The 11,772-nt window shown below is 35.0% G+C and overlaps 1 pseudogene across 1 annotated transcript; it reads right to left on the reverse strand.

Annotated features, from left to right (window-relative positions):
• Positions 1-2,665: 2,665 nt before the first annotated feature.
• Positions 2,666-6,248, reverse strand: LOC145788898 (pyruvate decarboxylase 1-like; annotated as a pseudogene). Its single transcript, XR_014341905.1, has 6 exons — positions 5,530-6,248; positions 5,061-5,224; positions 3,928-4,580; positions 3,718-3,835; positions 3,107-3,295; positions 2,666-3,004 (listed from the first exon to the last, which is right to left on the reverse strand). The product of XR_014341905.1 is annotated as a pyruvate decarboxylase 1-like (transcript).
• Between the last annotated feature and the right edge of the window lie 5,524 nt (positions 6,249-11,772).

The raw sequence follows: 11,772 nt of genomic DNA on the forward strand, positions 1-11,772 counted from the left end.
TTTTTTACTTATTTGAATTATATACAAATCGCGTGTGACAATTACCAGTGTGTGTGTATATATATATATATTCATTTTTAATTGTTTTTTGATTGAAGACAATCTACCTTTTTATCATAATTAATCTAGTGAAAATATATATAAGATGAATTATACTAATCTTTTTTAGATTTGAAAAAATTACATCAATAAGTTTGATTTTGCAGGACTTTCAAGTATTCACCAAACATTCATTAATCTACCAAAGTCCTTCTCATAAAAGTCATCTTTGAAATTTCATTTTCAAAAAGAACTTTATACTACAAAATATGTCATTAGTCTATTTTCAGACAAGGTCTTAGTTAAAACCACTACAAGAAAAAGCAGATTTCGCGACTAAAAATGAATTTTTCGTCGCTAAAAGTAGCAGAATTGGTGACTAAAATTCAATTAGTCGCCAAAAGTGAACACTACTTTTGGCGACTAAAACAGTTTAGTAGCCAAATGTAGGGGTTTTAGCGACTAAAAGTCAGTTTAGTCTCCGAATGTAGGGGTTTTAGCGACTAAAAAAATTTTAGTAGCCAAAAGTGAAGGTTTTTGGCGACTAAAAACATTTAGTAGCCAAAAGTATACGTTTTGGCGACTAAAAAATAGTTTGGTCACCGATTATACGTGTTTTACCGACAAAAATCAATTTCGTAGCCAAAAGTGAAGCTTTTTGGCTACTAAAAAAAATTTAGTAGCTAAAAGTCCAGAATTGCCGACTAAAATGCAGTTTAGTCGCCCAAAGTAGAGGTTTTGGCGACTAAAATTCAGTTTTGTCGCCAAAAGTGTTATCCTTAGGCGGGATTTAATTCTTTTAGCGACAAAACAGAAATTAGTAGCCAAAAAATATAGAATTCGCGACTAAAATTCAAATTTAGTCACCAAAAGTGCTGTCCTATTTTTTTTAGTAAATAATTTACTTTTTACAGAAAATATATTAAATAAAAATAATTATTTTTATATATATAGTTTTGTATTAATACCGGTCAATATAGTATATAAATAATATATGTTGCATTAATATTTATGTGATGTTGTAGTGGTGTAGTGGGAAGAAAGTGTTGGTAAAGGTTGAGAATGTTAGGAGGTTGGTGGTTCGAAACTTGGGAATAATAGAAGCAATTTTTTTTTTCCTCAAAAATGCTTTTGGCGACTAAAGTCTGTGGTCGTCAAAAGATTGGCTATTGGCGACGAAAAGTTTAGTCGGCAAATGTATAAATAAAATAAAAAATTCACTATTGGCGACTAAAAATTTAGTCGCTAAATGCATAATTTCCAAAAATGGAATTGACTATTGGCGACAAATTCTTTGGTCGCTGAAGACCTGTATATTGCCGACTAACAGTTTTTTAGTCGCCAAAGGTATTCGCGACCATGTATTTGCGACAAAACCGGCGATTAAAATATTTAGTTGGGAAAAGTGAAAATTCGACATTTAGCGACTAAAAAAAGACTTTTGACGACTAAAAATTTAATCGCTAACAGTGTGTTTTCTTGTAGTGAACAGTAAACAAATAAAAATTTTATATAAAAGTTCATACACTAAAGTGCGAAGTATTTTCTTTATGACTGAGAATGGTCGGTTGTTTAATTTAAAATGAAATCATTTGTATCAAAATTCAAAACAAACCCTCTATTCACAGTAAAAAGTAGATTGAGTCATTATTTATTCGTCATTTTACAAAAATGCTGGAAAGCTATGCCCTTCGCTTTTTTTCTTTTTTCTTTTTTTTTTTTTTTCAACTAAGCTATGCCCGTCTCTAATGCAGCTAATGTTGTATAGACTTTTATTGCTATCTATAAATATCTAGTGTTTAGCCGCCGCCACACCCCCCCCCCCCCCCCCCTATATACACATATTATTTTCCTTACTTTGAGTTTGGAAAGTTGCTATTTGGTATAACTTGCATAACCTTTCTACCTTTTTATATATATATATATTTATAAAAAATCAAAAAATTACTAAATAATCTCTAAAATTAATATATATATATATACTTTTTGGGTACTCATTTTGGTGAGTGTTGACCCCATGGGGTTTACAAACGTGAATTGGAAGCTATGCTTGGATGTGTTTTAGATTAGAAATTTAGATGAGAGAGATCGTAAAGAGGAAGAAAAATAAGTCTTTACACATTTTTTTCATTTTTTTTTAAATTTTTTATAATTAAATCTATAATTCAAATACAATTTGAATAAAAATAATCAGCAAACAAAATTTTATATAAAAATTTATATGGAATGACACCAAAGTTTAACTTTAAAAATTATGAGAGAGAAGGTTAGAATAAAACGACGACAAATAAACACACCATTCCAGTTCAAAAAAAATAAAAATAAACACTCCATTCTGTCTAAGAACAACACTTCAGTATTATCCGACTTCAAAAAGTAGTTTGAGAGACATTATTTATGCATCATTTTCCATTGAGGAAGATAGCCAAATCCATTTACATCATTTCATTTTCATGCCTCTCTTTTTCAAGCCATTGATCTCTCTTTTCATATCTACCATGCAACCCACAACACCCCCCCCCCTCCCTCTCCCTCTCTCTCTCTCAGCATTTATCCATCCAATTATTCCAAACATCTACCAGTCAAACTAAAAAGAAAGTTTTAATATGTAAAAGAAGATAGAAAATGAGGCAAAAAGATCAGTAGATATTAAAAATCAAAGGGAATATACACACAAAATTCAGCAGAACTATGCAGAATATGCGAACAGGTGGCTCAAGCCAAACCTAGAACTTTATATACCCGAGGAAGCATAAATGCTGTTCTATCCACTTATAGCTGCAGTGATAAGTATTTACTGAGGGTTCGGGGGTCGGCTATTTGCAGCAGAGACTCTGGAGCCCCATTCAAGCAGCTCTTTGCTCGTGTCATCCTTATGAACAATCACTTCTATGAAGCACAAGCAATCACTCTTAGCACCCATTGCTGTATCAATTGCTTCGATGAGCTCTTCCTCATAGCGCACCTGCAACAATAAAGACAAAAAAGAAAAGGTTTTGTGATCTCTAATCGCCCCATTTCAGAGTTGATGCATCAAAGCGAATGTGCATTGAACTTCCCAACTCACCTTAGCTGTCCAGCACTTGCCTTCACCGTTGTGGATTGCATCGACCACACCAGTGTAGTTCCAGTTCTTGATCACATTGTAAGGACCATCATGGATCTCAACTTCTATGGTGTATCCCCCATTGTTTATAAGGAAGATGATGGTCCTCTGTTTACATCTCAACATTGTTGACACATCTTGTGCAGTCACCTGTGAAGCATTCACCAAAATGAGTGTCAACACAGACAAATTCAGGAGCGAATCTGTAGTGAATCCCATTATTGCAATCCTTAAAGTTTCGAGTCTTTCATATTGTGCATGCAAGGTGATATAAGCTGAAGATATACAAGCATAGACAGCAATACAACACAACCCTTTAACATACAGTTGGAAATATTGCAGAGGAAGTCAACAATCTTCCAGAACATTGGGAGTAACTCATACAGATTTAATTTGAATATGAAGAAGCATTCCCTTTCTTTCCCGAAATAGAGATCTATGTCGTATTTTTTGAGATAAATAGGAACAGCAGAGAAGTGATTGCCAGAATTCATATGAAGTATCATTAGGAAAATTTACAAGAATCAAAACCATATGGAATACAACAAAGACGGATATGTATGCATAAATACCTGAAAGCTACCATCACCAATGCAAGCAATCGCTCGCTTATTTCGTGCAGCCTGTGCATATCCAAGAGTTGCACCTACAGCCCAGCCAATTGATCCATATTGCATCTGGAACTCGTACCTGCAAACCCCAATTTCACAATGTTGTTGAATCATAAAGTGTAATAAAAAATAAATAATAAAAACAAACGCAACATTCTCTCAGCCACTTACCCACATCCCTCGGGCAATTTCAGTTTCTGGCAATTAAACCAAGAGTCCCCAGTCTCAGCAATCACAGCACTGTCACTTGACAGCATCTTCTGAATGTGGTGGAACAGAACATTGACCTTTAAGGGCTCGTTAGGCTCACACTTGAGAGGATGTCCCTCCGGAACATAGATCCTATGGTAATTATCATAGGCAGTTGCGTTGCGCTTAAGCCGCTTTGACAGAGCTCTCAAGAAATCCTTCATTGTAACACACCCAAACGCAGGCCCATTTCCAATCACCACACGTTCAGGCTGCACGATGATCGCCTTCTCTCTCTTCAGAAGCAGAGAGTACCCAACAGAGCTGTAGTCATTGAAAATGGGTCCTGCAAACACAAGTAAGCATTGGCAGATTCGACGATTTCTGCACAGAAGGTGGTGCTCACAGCTCCCCAGTAAGTCCCAATGAAATGGGGATGGTTCTCCGGCACAAGTCCTTTTGCTGATGGCATCACGGCGACTGGATAGCCACAGGCATCGGCCAATTCAACAAATGCATCAGAAGCCTTTGCCACTCGCAGTTTCGGCCCAGCCACCAACACTGGCTTCACTGCCTTGTTCAAGAACTCTGTTGCTGCTTCCACTGCAGCCTCCAAACCCATCTGATTACTCAATCTGTACACCATTAAAATCAAAATCAATATAAATTGAACCAAAATATATCATTCATACGTGTACACACTCACCACTGCAATACACACACATATCTATCTATATTAAAGCACACAACTCATAACTTTATCACGCTTTTTTCTATTCCGAAAATACCAATAAAATTAGTAACTGCTAAAACTCCATGTCCAATAATTATTAAATGGTTTTCAAATTCAACCATCATTCGTTAAACTGGTCAAAAATTTCTCACTTGCACCAGTCAGTAGGTGTAAACCCTTTCTTGGTCACGCTTTTTTGATTTTCTAAAAATAGTCATAACAATTGATGAGTTTGAAAACTGCATGTAACAAAATCAAACTGATTCAAATAATTAAATCTCGTGCAAGGTTTCTACACATCGTCTTCATTCATATGCTAAAGATCTTCACACACACATCACTAGTATCTATATTTGACAAGATCAAACTATCGAAGTTTTACCTGGGAGAGATTGAAAATGGAACTGGCTCGCGGCTAAAAGTAGGATGTGGAATTGCCGGCAAGTTACAGCTAACACTGATATAGACAGGTTTGCTTTCTTTCAATGCGGTTGATATTGCGTTATCGATCAGTTCATGTGCATCCTCCAAGTTATTCACAACTGCCTAATTGCATCACAATCCACAATTCACTCAAAAACATTCACTTCAACTCACATCATACACACATCCACACACACATTTATATGAACAGATCTCACTCAATTGGTGTTCGATCAATCAAAACTTGCCTTGATTTTGAAACTCAAAAATAAAATATTTTCGAAAAAATTTATAATAAAAAAAAATACTAAAAACAAATCAGCACATTTTCGTTTTTTTTTTTTCAAAAAAAAAAAAAGATATTTTACGTAGATTTAAAAAACACACAAAAATTCAAAAACAGTTTTGAAAAACTAAACTCTACAGACCTGATAGCAAGTAACGGTTTGAAAGCAGCGAAGCTCTTGACTGAAATCAGGTAGTCCGATGGTGTGATGAAGAATTCTGTTAGTTCCATAATCATTCGAATTAGGACCGCCGACGATACAGATAACAGGGAGATTCTCACTGTAAGCTCCGGCGATGGCGTTGATGACGCTGAGGCCTCCGACGGTGAAAGTGACGACGCACGCTCCGACGCCGCGGGACCGAGCGAAGCCGTCGGCGGCGTAGCCGGCGTTGAGCTCGTTGCAGCAGCCGATGAGGTTGAGGCCGGGCTCGGCGAGGAGGTGGTCGAGGAGAGTGAGGTTGAAGTCGCCAGGAACGGAGAAGACGTCGGAGACGCCGATCTGGACGAGGCGGCGGGCGAGGTGGCGGCCGAGGGTGGAGTCGGCGGCGTTGCAGAGGGGGAGGGAGGTCTGGAGAGTTGAGACGAAGCCATTGTGAGGTAGGGTTCCGATGACAGCGGTGGAAGGGATGGTGGAGGGTTCGACTGGTCCGATCGTAGTGTCCATTGATGATGATGATGATGATGATGAAATAGAACAGCACAAGTAGAGTTTAAATTGTGCTTGAGGAAACCAGGAGGTTTTGTCGTTTGTGGTGTTCTGGTTTGGAGAAGACCTTTGGGAAAATGTTCTGGTTTGGAGAAGACCTTTGGGAAAGCGGTGGATGGTGTGTGATTTTTTTTTTTTTTTTTTTTTTTTTTCACCTCATTAAAAAGTGTGTTTAGAATCTTTAAATTAAAACCATCTAGCATCACTGGACTAAAAATGCGCTGTCCAAAAAATTAACCGGTGGTGTTATATAGCATGGGGACCCAACCGCACATTGGTAAGTTGCCGATTTATATAAAGGTGGAGAATTGATTACATATTTCTGATGGGAACTGTTAAGGTTGCGTTTCATTTTTTTGAAATTATAATTTTAATTGAATTTTTTAAATTCGTATCAAAATAAATAATTTAATATTATTTAAAATTTAATTTAAAAATTATTTTTAAAATTTTATTTAAAAAAATATTCAAATTTTTTATTTTATTTTTTAAAATCGTGATTTGAGAGTTGAGTGGTGTTTTGAGTTGAGTTTTTTGAGAAAAGAAAATTTGTTTGATTATGAGTTTTGAAAAATATTTTGAGTTATATTTTGAGTTTTAAGTTGTATTTTGAGATTTTTTGGATTTATTTTTTTTAATATTTAACAAATTTCTTAATTTTATTTTTTTAGGATAAATATTTTATATTTTAAATATTTATTTATTTTAATGTGTTCTATATTCATACATTTGTGTGCTATATTTTTTTAAAATATTTTAAATATTAAAAAAATTATTTTTTATTTTAAATACTTTTTTTTTTTTTACAAATGTGTTTTTAAATTTTATTATTGTTTTTTTTTTTTTTTTGCTATGTGCTTGGTTACGATTTGAGTGTGGAGTTTCGAGTTATGTGTTTAGTTATAAGTTTTAAAAATAATTTTTGAATTGAATTTTGCGTTCTGTGTTTGGTTACGATTTGAGTGTGGAGTTGTGTTTTGAATTTAAAATATTTAAAATAAAAAATAAATTATTTTAAAATATTTTTTAATATTTTAAAAAATAAATCCAAAAAATTTTAACAACTCAAAATTTAAAGGGGTATTTTTTTTAAGGTCCCTGATATTATGATTTTATAGTATAAAGGACATCAAATATTTTTATAATGTCTAAGGTCCCTCAACATCAATCCAGAGAAATTGCAGTCCCAGAGAAAATTGGTTTAGAAAAAATTCATGTTACAGAGAAAATTGGTCTGGACCAACCCAGAGAAAATTCAGTTCAAAAACCAGAGAATTTCTCTAGTTTCAACTTTAAATAAAACAAAATACTTAATTGATCCCAACTACTTAACCGAAACAAAATACTCATAACCTACCAGTTTTCAATATACAACAAATGGCATATTCATTCGATATATAAGATCATTCAATGCAGTTTACAGGTTAACAAAGAAAAATAATAATAAAAAAGAAATGACTGGCAGATTCATATCAAATCTCCTAATCATTAGTTACCACTTCCATAATTACAAAGTAGCAAGTTTCTTAAAGGCCCATATCAGATATTATTCCCTAAATTCTGAAGCCACGCTTTTATGTTGACAGCCCCAAGTTTTCACCTTTGCAACAAGCAATGGGCTTCAGGTCCATCCAAAGCTCCATAGAATATTAATCACTGCAAAATTCATAATTAGTAGCACTTTGTCTAATCATATTTGAAAAAACTCCTTGGTTCCTTCCAAAGATAGGACACTTGAGAAAGTTTAAAGTTCAATACACAACTCAGTCAACACTTAAATGATCATTTCCCTTCTTTTTGGGCCAAAAAAATGATTTTTTTTTTTTTTTTTTTTGGTTGCAGGCATTGATTAACTGCATGGACAAACAGACACATTTGGCTGCTTCTATACCACCAACAGATCATGCATAAGCCCAGAATAAAAGCACACACAAGAACATTTTTGAAGCGAAGGCCAACTGATGTACAAAGGCAACAAGTACTAAATAGGCACGGTACCGACTTCCCTCTATGTATCATGCACACACGTGCGCACACAGTTTTGCATAGTTAGGAGATGACGAGAATGTCCACCAAGTCCCAAGTCAGAGGAACTGCTTTGTCTATTAGGAACTTTATCACCCACATAATCATTGCAAATTTGCAAGGTGAGAAGCTACTAAACAGAGAAATTTGAATTTTCTTTGGGTTGAACTCAGAGAAATTCTGAATTTTCTCTGGAACTATAAAACTCTGATTTGATCAATTTATCTTTGGTTCTACTGCTGCTGATTCAATCACAATTTCCTGCAAAAACAAATTAATAGTTCTTCAATCACAATTCAATCACAATTTCATGGACTCCAGAGAAATTTATTTCTCTGTCGTGGGTTTGATCCTCCACCATTGTTGCTACTGTTGTAAGTGGTTGTACTGATGTTGCAAATTTCCATTTACTCTTGCCATTTCACACCAATCAACAGAGAAATTCTACTCTGAATTTATCTCCAGAGAAAATTAGTCCAGAGAAATTCTGGACCAAAAAAATTCTAGACTTCCAAATAATTTCTCTGGGTTCAACCCAGAGAAAATTCAAATTTCTCTGGGTTCAGTTTGACCAATTTTCAACCCAGAGAATATGGTTCTTCTTTCTTAGTCTACATTCTGACTCTGCAATTCAGTGGTTCGCAGTGTCAGTTACACTCTCAGTTGGAAATCTTCGAGCTTATTCCTACAATTAAGGTTTCATTGTGGTCGCCCAAATAGAGTTTTGGCTTCTCCTACCCGGAAACTCCTTTCTCACAACTTCCCTCGGGCTTCTTCATCCTCTCTTTCTGGTTTTGGCTTCTCCTATCAGTTTTCTCTCTCTCTCTCTCTCTCTCTCTATATATATATATATATATATATTTATGTGTGTGTGTGTGCGCGCGCACGCATGTGTATGTATCTCTGCATTTCATCTTTACATTGCTCAATAATTACTAATAAAGTCAGTTTGCATCTCTACTCACTCAAAGTTGTTTGATTATGGACAATTGTAATTCAATTAGTTATCCATCATCAAGATATAACCTTCAACAATTTGGACAGGCTCCTAAGCACAATTTTTTATTTATTTTTTACTTTAGCGAGGGCAGAGATTGCACACCGACGCCGACGCGGGCAGAATGTCCGCTCCTCCGAAGAAGGCGAACTCTTGGTCGATGTTGAGGATCGTTGCCGGTTCCACACTGCGGAGCACGATCGTGTCATCGTCTTGGAGATCGAGTGTCACTTCAACAAACTCCTCCTTCGCCGGCGACGGCGTCGCTGCAGATCCAGAGTCAGTTCCTGGCGAAGATCTCCGGTGCCGGACTGTGACAACAACGACTGTTCCTACGTAATCGATCACCTTCGACTCTCTCTATTCAAATCAAGCTTACTCACCGCCTCTGTATGTATGTATGTACATGTATGTCTGTGTGTGTGCGTGAGAGTAGGCAAAAGGAAGGGGGCTAAATTTCTCTGTGATAGATGGGAGGACTTTAGACATCAAAAAATAATTTTGTAGATCTCTTCCATTATGAAAAGTGGGAGAGGGACCCTAGACCAATTTTCCCAAATTTAAAAACTCAAAACTCAAAATATAACTCAAAACTTTTTTCAAAATTCAAGAATTATTTTCAAAACACTTTTCAAAACTCATAACCAAACAAATTTTCTCTTTTCAAAACTCAACTCACAATTCCACACTTAAATCACAACTCCACACTCAAATTATAATTCCAAAACTAAACCAAACAATGTTCCTATTTTTTTTCTTTTTATCCCTTACTTTTTTGAATTCCTATCATCAAAATTGCTTGCTTTCTTATTTTTCTTTGGACCTTTTTTGTAATTCCAAATATATCCTTTGAACTCTCATCTCATCTCAATACTTTTCAACCGGCAATCTCTCCCCGCTTCCGGCAATCCCTTTTCTTTGCCGACAACCCTCCTGCAACCCTTCTCCTCCACTAGAGACAATCATTCAACCCCTTTCTCTCACCGGTTACTTTTCTTTTTCGACGGCTCACCTCTTCAGCTTTATCTTCCTTTCCCTTCTTTCACTGGCAATTCTCTACTTCGTTTCTTTCACCCAAATCTCGCATTCCACGAATCTTAGTCATTTGTCATCGATGCCACCCATATAACTACCTTAGAGCCCTCTCTTATATACCCGTGTTCGATTTTTCTTCATTTGAAATCATCTCGCTTGGTTCGAAAAACCAGTACCGAACAAACGGTGGAAGTTCGATGTAAACTATTGAACAAATGGTGGTAGTTCAGTTGACCACCGAACAAATAATGGTGATTCAACCCTGAACTACCGAGCGAAATCTAGAAAAATTGCAAACAGACAATCGTGACAATCATGCAAAAAATGTAGATTTGCCACTATCACTGATCTTCTATGATCGCGATTACGATCTGCCGAAAGATAGATAGATAGAGATAAAAGAAAGAGAAAGAGAGTCTATGAGTGGTGTGGGTAGTGGCATTGTTGGTGGTTGGTGAGTAAAGGTGGGGGTGTTAATGGCTAGAGGTGATGTCGGTGAGATGGTTGGTGGATTAGAGTTAGGTTTGAAAAATTAGGGTTAGAAAGTTAGGGATGGGAATACAAATGGAATTTTATGTTTGGCAAAATTGAAATTAAAAAAAATAAATAAAGGATGCGGGAGTCTTAAGAAAAAGGCTAAAGGTAAATAGCACTACTCATTTATGATACTGAGCATAATTTGCTCAAATTTAAAAGATTGTTCTACTAATTTTATGTGTTTCAATCTTACAATGATAAATTGCAGACCCATATATAGACGAAGATAAAAATTCATTCTATCAACACTGCGTGCTTCAACTATGTAATGATAAGTTGTGGACTCACACATAAATAGGAATTTGAACCCACACTCCCATATAATGTCAAGTCATAAATTCACACATAGGTGGAGATTTAAACTCACACTTTTAACATTAGATATAATTGTCCAAACTTAAAAAAATATGTCTTATCAATCTTGCAAGTTGAACACGAAAATTTGAGTGTAACACCTAGTATCTTTTTACTCAACCAAACTCCTTGGATTTGTAAATGCTAGGCGCCTAAAAAACAATTACATAATACTATTGCTCATCTAATTAGAATATGTTTCGAGAATGTGAATATATATAGTTGAAATTAAATTAATATATTGTAAAATTCATGAATATAATAGATCTTGAACCAATATTGATGATATGCATTTTTTCGTTTTGTGTTTGAGATTTGAGGTTTGTCTTTTATGGATCCCATTGATGTGCTCCCTCCCCAAAGGAGCTCAAAGTTCAAACCTTCTATGTTAGAATAATGTTATATAAGCTAACAAAATTTTAGAATTTTTTTCCTGATATAGGACAGGTATTATTGTTATGCAACACACATTTACTAGTAAATTTTTTTATAAAATTTGTTAACTTATATAAGCATTTTCATTTGTTGTCTACCAGTGAATCACAACACACACAAAAATGCTTATACAAAAAAAAAAAAAAAAAACTGGTGTGCTTCATAATTGTTAAAGAAATATATATATATATATATATATATTAGTTACAAAATAGACTTGTACATTTTTATCTCAGACAAAATAGAAAATAATATGGACAATAAGATACAAGAAAAAAGAAAAAGAAAAGCAA

The sequence above is a fragment of the Camellia sinensis genome, chromosome 10 (assembly GCF_055761805.1).
Source record: "Camellia sinensis isolate YWXY chromosome 10, ASM5576180v1, whole genome shotgun sequence".
Taxonomy (NCBI): Eukaryota; Viridiplantae; Streptophyta; class Magnoliopsida; order Ericales; family Theaceae; genus Camellia; species Camellia sinensis.